The sequence below is a fragment of the Megalobrama amblycephala genome, linkage group LG24 (genome assembly GCF_018812025.1).
Source record: "Megalobrama amblycephala isolate DHTTF-2021 linkage group LG24, ASM1881202v1, whole genome shotgun sequence".
Taxonomy (NCBI): domain Eukaryota; kingdom Metazoa; phylum Chordata; class Actinopteri; order Cypriniformes; family Xenocyprididae; genus Megalobrama; species Megalobrama amblycephala.
The window spans coordinates 2,018,229-2,028,618 of record NC_063067.1 but is presented as its reverse complement, the minus strand read 5'-3'; positions in this window follow the sequence as shown (position 1 = coordinate 2,028,618).

Below are 10,390 nucleotides of genomic sequence, written 5' to 3'. Positions count from 1 at the left end.
TTTGTGGCAAATCAGCAAACAACTTTCTAGGCGTGGACTTGGATTCTTTCACGATGCGGGCACATTGGTCTCCTGCATGCATTCAGTCATTACAGGTCTGATCCAGTCCAGAACTGGACGTTAAGTCCACGTAGGTTTATGCAGCAGATTATGGGTCTAATGGCAGCAGCGCCCCCTGTGATTCAGCTGGGCCTGCTCCACATGAGACCATTTCAGTGGTGGTTCAAGATCCAAGAGATCTCACCTCACTGCCACCCTTTGCACGTGATTAAAAAGTGGACATTTGTTGTTCGTGGCCCTGTGCTGACCCACTCAGATATGGTTTCAGACAGGCCTGTTGACTCAGACCCAGGGTATGATTTGACACCCCCATCCGGACTTGTGGAGACATTGGTTGTGGCCCCTGAATGGGGCGCAATAATGTGTTCTGGTCTCTTGAGATTACAAATACTATTCTTTACTCTAGGGCCCCCTCCATGAGGTGCCTGTATGCTTTTAAGTGGAAGCTTTTGCCTCTTGGTGCAGGCAACGTGACCTGGATCCAGTTCAATGCCCTGTCGGTTCAATACTGGAGATCTTGCAGAGGCGTTGTTCGGCAAAAGCAGTCTCAACCACTCTAAGGTTTATGTGGCAGCTGTATCGGCTGAGGAGGTTCAGATGCTGCAAGGGACGAGATGGCTTAGGCCTATCCGCCCTGTATGAGTACCCTCATGTGACCTTTCTGTTGTCCTGGAGTGTTTAACAGCTGACCCCTTGAGCCATTGGAGTCAGTGTCACAGAAGTTCTTTACTCTCAAGACAGTTCTTCTGATGGCTCTATCCTCTCTTAAGAGAATAGGGGATCTACAGGCATTTCCGGGCCCCCAGGTTTTTATCTGCTTGAGTGGACGCTTTCCACGGTCTCCTAACTACTCTTGGGTATGTGAAGGCGTTATGGTATATCATTCCCATAGCGACGGTCTCACAGTGTCGAGAGAACCTATGAAAGGGAACGTCTTGGTTACGTATGTAACCTTGGTTCCCTGAATAGGGAACGAGACACTGCGACACCGGCCGTTCCCCTACCTTCGAGTAGTAGCTTCCTTCGTCCTGAAAATCTGATGAAATGGTGCCTAGCCTGCCGATTTAAGCATACGGGACGTATTCTCGGGGTGGTGCTAAGCACCACTAGCCAATCAAATTGGCATGATAGTACAAGAGCTTCAGACATTCGTCACACCAAAGGTGTTCCCATAGCGATGGTCTCGCAGTGTCTCATTCCCAACCGAGTCATTTCTTTATGACTTTGTGATGCTACATCCTACCTTAATCCATTGAGCCTTGCTCAATTTTCTCCTCAAATTCAAGTTCCTTACCATCTTATATCTCCACCTCCTGTACATCACAACTCCTCTGCTCAGATTCTACCTGCAACCTAATCTGCTGGTCTTAATCCGCCCCAAGCCTCATTTCAAGCCTCCCATGTTCCAACATCATCAGCTCATGTGCTTCAGTCAACTGTGTCCCAACCTTTGGGTATATCAGCTGCAGTTCCTTATCAGCCTGTTTCGTCAGCATATTTGCCTAGCAGTATTCAACCTGCAATTGTGGAAGAGCCCTCATTGGTCACTTATGCACCTGTATCAAATATTCCTCAACATCCATGTTTGCAACCTTTAACAGTGCCCTCTCATACCTCTTATGTATGCTCATAATTGTACTCTTATTAATTATTCTAACTTAAACGTGCTTAGAAAATGTTTTTAGAGAAAAACTGAGAGAGTTGTCGGAATCTTAGTGATGGTGACATTGAAGTCGAGCAACCGTGGTGTAGTTCATTTATAGCCATATTGGAAATCTGTGGTGGCGCTGTAAAACTGGGGAGGTCTGAAGGTGCATTCACACTACCAGCAATACACAGCAATAAAGCGATATGATCCCATTCATTTCAATGGAAGTTGGATTTCTGGGGACAGTTGACAGTGACCCCTGGTGACCGGATGGGGCATGTCCAGCAACGGACAAAGTTGAGATCTGAGAACTTTATGCAAATGAAGACACTTTTGCAACCAATGAGTCAGTGGAGAGCCGTGATCTGCTCTTTAGTGCCGAGACAAGAAGGAGAGCTCAATTTAGCGTCAGCAATGTCCTATAATTTATATCCCACATGGAAAGAACCTATATGTGGATATATGCATATATCCAGTGTATAGCAACGCATATATGACAAAGATAATATATATTGCATATAGCATATATCTGCATATAGCTATATAACTTTATGCAAATGAAGCTATATATAGCAACTTTTGCATATATGTGTATAATGCCCAATAGCAAAATTGAGTGCATAATGTGCATATCAGAAATATGGATTGCTTCTTCATATCCATATATAGTCCTATACATACAAGATATGTCTTCTATATAGCTAATGGCAGGATCTGGTCATTTTGTGCTCATATCTCATTTTTGACGCTCTGATGCCTAGCTCATATTTTCTATTATCACGGCAAAAACTAAGAATATGTATATGTGTACATATATGTGACAATGTGTACAAGGTACATATATGTGTACATAATGTGTGCATATATGTGTCAATGTGTTTAGCATATAGTCATATAATATAGGAAAACGGCAATTTTATATATGTCACATATATGTAAAACCTATATCCTATAATTTATATGTCTCTATGTATGCCTGAATGGTTTCATGAGCCCAGATAGACCAGCATTTGCCCTTTTGCTGCAGATAAATAGCCGCAGTGGCAAAGAGCACTCGCTGTTTCTCGTTCATCTTTATTATAAGGGATTTTATGTGCTGATTCCATTTATATTTAGACTTTTCATTCCAAAATGTTTGTTAGTAGTGGCAAGAAAACTGATTTGTTGTCTACAACATTGAGCAACATCCGTGAATGTCATTCACAAATGTTTCTAGTAACGGTACATATTTTCGAACCGAATGGTATGGACGTCACGGTTCGGTGCATGCAGTCACATGACGATTACAGTCAGTCACAGGCAATCCACACTCCAGTCCAGAAGGGGGAGTGCGCAGTAATGCAACGCTGTGTACTACCAATAAAAAGCGCAGAAGAAAAATTCCCTTATTGGGTGACAGTGAAGTACAAAGTTGCAGTTATCTCAAATGATAATAATTAGATAAAAATTTATTCACTGTTAAGAAAATTAAAGGTAATTTGTGTATATCTATGAGTCATTATTTTAAAAGATTTGATTATATAAATGTGAGATAGATATCTGTTGGACAGAAGATCAGTTCTCTCATTTCTTGATTTCTGCATTAAAGGTAGGCTAAGGTTTTTGCAGTAAAATATCCAAAAACCACTAGGCTAGTGTTATATATTTTGTTCACTTGAGTACTTACAATATCCCAAATGTTTGAGTAATATCTGAGAGGGTAATTTGTTAAAATTAAAGGTGGAATTTATCTTTTTCAATCATGAAAATGAAAATCATGAAAGCTTGATGCTTTAATCTGCTGCTTTATTTGAGTGAGTTTTAATGTGACAAAAATAAGAATAATTAATAAATAAAGATATTTGTTAGTTGTAATAAAATTTAATAATAACCATTAAGTATTAAGAATAACCTTGTACGAGCGAACGCGTCACGGCCCTGAAGCGGGAATCTAGCGTTTGAAATTTCAACGGTCTTTTTGAGGAGAATCTATGGATATATCAAGATATGTGAGTATATTTTCTTTCATTTTAGTGTTAAAACAATTAAAAAACTGCACAAAACCGGCACGTTTGGACTTTTATAATCAGGTAAAATGTTCATCATCGAATTGTGAAATTCTTTTAACAGTCTGTCGATTTTAGTGCCAAGGAGAAGACCCGCCTGTAAAATAAGAAAGAAAGCTCGCACGAGGAAACATGTACGAAATAGAAATGCTCCTGACCTATAATTACCTGAAAATTAACACTGGAGGAGACTGAGAGAAGATGCCATCTGTATCGCAGGAGAATAGCACGTAAAGGAATCCTCAAGGATTTACATGATCGTTGGAGTGAAGCCGTTCACGATCAGTGGAGGTAAAAGTTTCACTCAGATATCGTCAAAGATGCTTTTTATATTGCTGGGAGTCGTAATACTAAAACTATCACTGAATTGCACTAAACTGTGTTGCAATTGAAACAGAATGGTTAAAGGGTTACTTCAGGATTTAGCATTAAGCTTTGTATTAGCAGAATACCACCAGTATTTTCGAATTACCATGCTTTCCCCCTTCATATCAGTCCGAGATGAGAGATTTATGCATTTTTATTCTGTAAAAAAGCCTCCGATGACGCAAAAATCGTCATTTTGCGTCATCGGAGGCTTTTTTGGCCAGAGGCTTAAAACTACAGCTAGTAATAGCAAGTAGTTCGGCATTTTTTCGCCACGCCCATAACATATGCGCGTTTGAGGTTACTCACGGACATATAGGCTACTGTGTTATCAGAAATAGAGGCTAGTATCAGCGAGTCTTACCTCTAGGCGAATACGCTTAGGCCGTGTGTCCACCAGAGCGTTTTACGCCAGCTGAAAACGCTTGGCGCTCTGCTTAAAACGTCCGTCTGTGAGCGCTTGAGCGCTTCTGCAGCGCAGCATTTTTTTTTTCGTTGAGACGCTTTGTTGCTATGATACGGAATATCCACGGCACTGTGTACTTGTAAATGATTTTGCAGGAATTTGTTTCAGCCTTAGGCCGTGTGTCAATTTAGCACCATTTCGCTGTAAATGTATGAACTAACTCACGATTGTAACCGATAGGCGTGGTTTGGGCGTGGCCTCGCAAGGGCAGCGAAACAAGTGCATTCTGGGAGTTGTTGTCTTTCATCCACATTAGTCAAAAATACATTTTCTGCCTTTTCTCAGTCTAGAAAGCTCCAAATTCAAAAATAATTTCACATTTCTACTACATAAATGACCAATTTTAAATACACATTCATCTTTCCAGGGGTGAAGTACCCCTTTAACAAATGGAAAAAAATATTTTTCTCAGCTTTGAAAGGTTATGAAGAATTAAAAAAAAAAAAAAAAAAAAAAAAAAAGAATTTAGAAGAAGCTTATCCACTTTATTTTTTCAGGTAAGAGCGGGCGGGTGTCATTCGCATCCAGTCATTTTTAGCTGTTATTTTTAGCAGTTATGCTGCTTGATATTGGAAACTGGTATTTCTTACCATATTTTTAATGTATTGTCTTAATTATAAACACGCTGGTTTATATCGCAAACAGTATTACATTTTACTGCTCTTATATTCTTCTCGTTATTTCCTTATAGCGATGCCGGAGGAGTTTGTGCAGCTTCTGCAGCTCCACCGCCAGGGGGCGCCAACACTGCACCTGCTGCCCTGCTCCTCACAGACACTGAACACGCACTGTGTATTTGATGCTCATCTTTTGATTGTCTGTTTTTTGTTTTTATTCATTTCTTTATGCTCTACACACACTTATGTAAATGAGTGCCAATTACAGACGTCTACTTTTTCCAAGAATGACTATAAAACTATATAACAAAGCTTTAACTTTATTAATAAATCATTGCACCTTTGAGAATGCCCCAAAAGGAAAGTTTTGTCAGATTTTGTTTTGTCCCTAAAAATATAGCTAATAACCCAACTCTCACTCCACCGTTGACCGAAAACTGTTGGAGACAGCATAACATGGAGAAAAAATAAGTGATTGTGCTCAATTTTGGTGTAAAATGTATTTGATATTGAATCATTTATTTAAACGTTTAATGTATAGGCTATGATTATAGAAGTAGTTTGAAATTTGAGCTCAGAATTCTCACTGAACACAAATATCTGAAGTGTTTCTGCGCGCTTCGGCAGTAGCCTATTTCTCAGGATTGTGTAATACGGACTGTTTTTTTTTTTTTTTATGGTGTTTTCAGTGGACTTTAGAGTCATAAAGTAAGTAAATGATTAATGTCGCTGCAGAATTGAGACTTAAGGCTGATCACGGTGAAAGACGAGAGAAACAAGTTTCTCACAGCGACCGGGTCAAATATAGATAGCATATATAAATACAGTAACTACTTAAAGAACCGTTTAGTACCTTTAAGTTTTAAGTGTTTTGGTAGTTCATGCTGAAACCGCTTTGAAGAAAAGTCAACGCGACCCCTACCCACGTCTTCTGTCCATCTTTCTGAATCGATCTGAATTGTGATTACATGGTTGACCAGCAATGGAGGAAAGTAAGGTAAGAGAAACTCTCTTAATGATAAAACATGAAATATCCAATGATTTCATCTGATTGCCTCTGTCTATAACAGACTAATCGTGTAACTCCGCCCACAACTCCAACTAAAGCCACGCCCTCCCAGTCAACATCTGCTGAACAGCCAAGTGAGTGAATCTAATACAACTATGGAAGCCCATTTCTGCCAAATAAGAAAAAAAAAACAATTTGGTCAATATTAATTATGACATAAAATGACTTTTTAATGTATGTGCATAGTAAAATCCCCAGAGTTAAATAAACTCTGCTCAGAGTACATATGATCCCTCTCTAAATAGTCATTATTATGTTAATGAGATAATTAAGCAATTAATAAGATTGTGACTGAAGACAGTTGTAGTTCTTGTGTTTCTCTTTTCTTCAGTGATTCTGCTTGTTAACAGCAGGTGTTCATCACTAATGCACAATCATCACTTAATTAATTGCTTAATAATCTCATTAACTTTAACTCTGCTTTAGTGTTATTTTAACACTATTTAGAGAGGGACCATATGTACTCAGAGTTGATTTAACTCTGGAGATTTTACTGTGTAGATGTAGATGCAAATACTGTATCCCACAATGCAACTTGTTGGATGAATGCAGTTACAGTGATTCCTGCAGATATCACGTCTTTCTTTCTTTCTGTCTGTTTTCCTTCTGCAGTGGGTTTGGGCAGCCCGGAGTTAATAAAAGAACTGCAACAACCTCACACGCTCAAACACGTCCCTCCGAACAAGGGAAAGAAAACTGTGTTCTATGGACAAGGACGACCGGTGAGACACACACTAAACAGGACACATTTATATAATCTAAAAATATTTCCACTGTTATTTATAATATATATATTTAAATTGAGTTTCAGGGACCGGAGAAAAAGAATCAATCCAAAATGCACCCAAACTCCATCCATGGCTAAGCCCCACCCACTGTGGTGATGTCATTATGAGCGGCTCTGGTTCTTCAGTGAACATGTCTGTGATGATTGTGTGCAAGTATGAAAGCCAGTTTATCACCCTGAATGTTTATCTGATGTTTAAGGAATGTGTGTAATGTCATGTCAAATAAAAATCAAATCTCAGGAGGTGTGTGTGTGTTTTTTGTCCCTTTTTAATTTATAAATTTGAAGTGCATTGGTCACAACACACTGAATTGGAATGATGGGAAGAGGCATTTACTAAATTGGAGTTCAAAGAAATTCAATACAGTCACACAGGAGGAGTTTGATTAGCCCAAAATTGAATGTGGAAACCAATAAACTGCATTATATATTCTGATTAATTTTGTCCAGTTATTCTTAGATCAGACACAATGCTTTTAACATGATTCAATACTGTCAAAATGTACAGTTTAAAATTAAAATAAAAAAGTAAATGTTCTGATAAGAGAAGTGTGTCACTATGGTCTATAAAATAAACAAGGTTTATTTATTAAATAATAAAATATTTGTGATTTCTGCATTTCAAACATTGATTATTAATATAATGTAAAGTTTTTTGCAGTGTTATTGTAGTGTCATTTATTATTAACATTTTAAATGTATTAATATATTTAATTATTTTCATTTTAGTTTATTTAAAGTTTTTTTGTTTTTAAAAAATATTTTTTATTTTAGTTTTAGTTTGTTATTTTAGTACTAGCAGCTCAAATAAAACATGTTTTTAATATTTTATTATATTTCAGTTTGTGTTTATTTTAAGTAATGTAAAAAAATTTATGGTTTTGGTTAATGATAATAACCCTGGTGTCTGGAAATAATCTTATGTTTATGGATAATTCATATATATACTGTCAAAATTTACAGTTTAAAATTAAAATAAAAAAGTAAATGTCCTGGTAAGAGACGTGTGTCACTATGGTCTATAAAATAAACAAGGTTTATTTATTAAATATAATAAAATATTTGCGATTTCTGCATTTCAAACATTGATTATTAATGTAATGTAAAGTTTCTTGCAGTGTTATTGTAGTGTCATTTATTATTAACATTTTAAATGTATTAATATATTTAATTATTTTCATTTTAGTTTATTTTTTGTTTTTTAAAAATATTTTTTATTTCAGTTTTAGTTTGTTATTTTAGTACTACTAGCTCAAATAAAACATGTTTTTAATATTTTATTATATTTCAGTTTGTGTTTATTTTTAGTAATGTGAAAAAAAAATTATGGTTTTGGTTAATGATAATAACCCTGGTGTCTGGAAATTATCTTATGTTTATGGATAATTCATATATATACTGTCAAAATGTACAGTTTAAAATTAAAATAAAAAAGTAAATGTCCTGGTAAGAGACGTGTGTCAATATGGTCTATAAAATAAACAAGGTTTATTTATTAAATAATAAAATATTTGCGATTTCTGCATTTCAAACATTGATTATTAATATAATGTAAAGTTTTTTGCAGTGTTATTGTAGTGTCATTTATTATTAACATTTTAAATGTATTAATATATTTAATTATTTTCATTTTAGTTTATTTAAAGTTTTTTTGTTTTTAAAAAATATTTTTTATTTTAGTTTTAGTTTGTTATTTTAGTACTAGCAGCTCAAATAAAACATGTTTTTAATATTTTATTATATTTCAGATTGTGTTTATTTTTAGTAATGTGAAAAAAAATGTATGGTTTTGGTTAATGATAATAACCCTGGTGTCTGGAAATAATCTTATGTTTATGGATAATTCATATATATACTGTCAAAATGTACAGTTTAAAATTAAAATAAAAAAGTAAATGTCCTGGTAAGAGATGTGTGTCACTATGGTCTATAAAATAAACAAGGTTTATTTATTAAATATAATAAAATATTTGCGATTTCTGCATTTCAAACATTGATTATTAATATAATGTAAAGTTTTTTGCAGTGTTATTGTAGTGTCATTTATTATTAACATTTTAAATGTATTAATATATTTAATTATTTTCATTTTAGTTTATTTAAAGTTTTTTTGTTTTTAAAAAATATTTTTTATTTTAGTTTTAGTTTGTTATTTTAGTACTAGCAGCTCAAATAAAACATGTTTTTAATATTTTATTATATTTCAGTTTGTGTTTATTTTTAGTAATGTAAAAAAAAATGTATGGTTTTGGTTAATGATAATAACCCTGGTGTCTGGAAATAATCTTATGTTTATGGATAATTCATATATATATACTGTCAAAATTTACAGTTTAAAATTAAAATAAAAAAGTAAATGTCCTGGTAAGAGACGTGTGTCAATATGGTCTATAAAATAAACAAGGTTTATTTATTAAATATAATAAAATATTTGCGATTTCTGCATTTCAAACATTGATTATTAATGTAATGTAAAGTTTCTTGCAGTGTTATTGTAGTGTCATTTATTATTAACGTTTTAAATGTATTAATATATTTAATTATTTTCATTTTAGTTTATTTAAGGTTTTTTAAAAATATTTTTTATTTCAGTTTTAGTTTGTTATTTTAGTACTACTAGCTCAAATAAAACATGTTTTTAATATTTTATTATATTTCAGTTTGTGTTTATTTTAAGTAATGTAAAAAAAATTATAGTTTTGGTTAATGATAATAACCCTGGTGTCTGGAAATTATCTTATGTTTATGGATAATTCATATATACAGTACAGTCCAAAAGTTTGGAACCACTAAGATTTTTAATGTTTTTAAAAGAAGTTTCGTCTGCTCACCAAGGCTACATTTATTTAATTAAAAATATAGTAAAAAACAGTAATATTGTGAAATATTATTACAATTTAAAATAACTGTGTACTATTTAAATATATTTGACAAAGTAATTTATTCCTGTGATCAAAGCTGAATTTTCAGCATCGTTACTCCAGTCTTCAGTGTCACATGATCCTTCAGAAATCATTCTAATATGCTGATCTGCTGCTCAATTATTAATATAATGTAACGTTTCTTGCAGTGTTATTGTAGTATCATTTATTATAAACATTTTTAATATATTTAATTATTTTCATTTTAGTTTATTTAAGGTTTTTTTTTGTTTTTTAAAAATATTTTTTATTTTAATTTTATTTTTTTTTAGTACTTCAAGTTTAACTAAATGAGAAATGTTGCCTTTGAAAAAAGCTCAAATAAAACATGTTTTATTATATTTCACTTTACATTTATTTTATTTTAAGTAAAAAATTATGGTTTTGGTTAATTAATTGGTTTCTGGAAAT